Genomic DNA, 1,240 nt, shown 5'->3' with positions numbered 1-1,240 from the left:
AACAGAGCCTGTGCCCGCGACACGGCTGTGCAAGGGAAGAAACGGTGAGTCACGTTTTTTGGGAGTGTGGTTTTGCCCAGAGAGTCTGGAGCTCATGCAGGACCCTTTTCAACCAGGTAAGCCCCGATTCCCCTGTGACAAGAACAGTCATCATGAAAGGACTACCAGGAGTGCAAGCCTGGAACCGGAAGTTTCTCCTGTGGCTTCTGATTAGCTTCGCCAAGGCCTTTTTGTGGGACGCTCCGACTGACCTGATAAAGCACGGAGTGGAAAAGCGGGCTTCGGGGATTCTGAGAAGAGTGGAAGAAGAAATAACAAGAAGAGTGCGATGGGACATTTTGAAATGGGGCTTCGATGCGGCGAAGGAGCGATGGAAGGAACTGTGCACGGGACATTAGAGGGAAATCTGTTCTTATCAGTTTAATATCTGATACGTCCCCCATCGGGGGACCACATATTAAACGGATTTTTGGAACAGGGAGCTGGATCAGGGGCTTGCTCCGTCCTCTCCACGCATCGGCCCGGTATTGCAGCGCCTCCGGGAGCGGTGCACCACCTTCTCTCAGCGGTGAAAAGACAGACATAGCTAGCAAGCAAGCAAGCAAGCAAGCGAGGTGGACTGGAGCTCCTTCTTCTCCAGTCTCGTTTCTCGTCCATCTGTGTGTCTCTGTGTCTGTCTCTCTCTCCCCCTCCCCGTCTCCGTCTCCGTTCCCGTGCTCCCTCAGTGCGCTTTCCCGCGTCTCGACTCTCTCAGCAAGCAGGCCGGGCCCCTTTTCGGCTCCCGTGCGTTTTCCCTCCAAAAAACTTAGGTTTTTCAGCCTTTTCCCAGGGAGGCAGGCGTGGCTTGCTTGTGTGTGTGTGTCCGTCCCTGTCCCTGCAGACGGGCCCCTTTCGACAGCTGGGCGTTTTCCCTCCAGAAAACTTAGTATATCCACCTTTTCTTTCTTTTTTTCGGCAGGCAGGCGTGTGTGCGTGCGCGTGTCCCCGTCCCTCCCTCCGGAGAGAGAGCTGCCCCTTGCCTCTGCCCGCAGGTGCTGGCGCTCGGCTTTCGCCTGCAGCTGGTTGGGCACAGCTGCCACCGGTGGGAGGGGCCTAAGCTAAGGAGGCTGGGAGGCTGGCGCCCCCTGCGGCTGCGGTCGTTGTCGGGCCGTTGACAGAAGATCAAAGAGCAGGGCCCCCGCCCGGGACTGGCAGGCAGGCAGGCAGGCAGGCAAGAGAGAGGGGGAGCAGAGTCCGGCGG

At 58.1% G+C, this 1,240-nt stretch overlaps 1 pseudogene; it reads left to right on the top strand.

Annotated features, from left to right (window-relative positions):
* The first annotated feature begins 378 nt into the window (after positions 1-378).
* On the top strand, positions 379-558 carry LOC148647808 (U2 spliceosomal RNA; annotated as a pseudogene).
* Positions 559-1,240: the final 682 nt, after the last annotated feature.

This window comes from Lepisosteus platostomus, chromosome 15 (genome assembly GCF_059453375.1).
Source record: "Lepisosteus platostomus isolate fLepPlt1 chromosome 15, fLepPlt1.hap1, whole genome shotgun sequence".
In the NCBI taxonomy this organism is placed as follows: Eukaryota; Metazoa; Chordata; class Actinopteri; order Semionotiformes; family Lepisosteidae; genus Lepisosteus; species Lepisosteus platostomus.
This window is presented reverse-complemented; position numbering and strand designations above follow the sequence as displayed.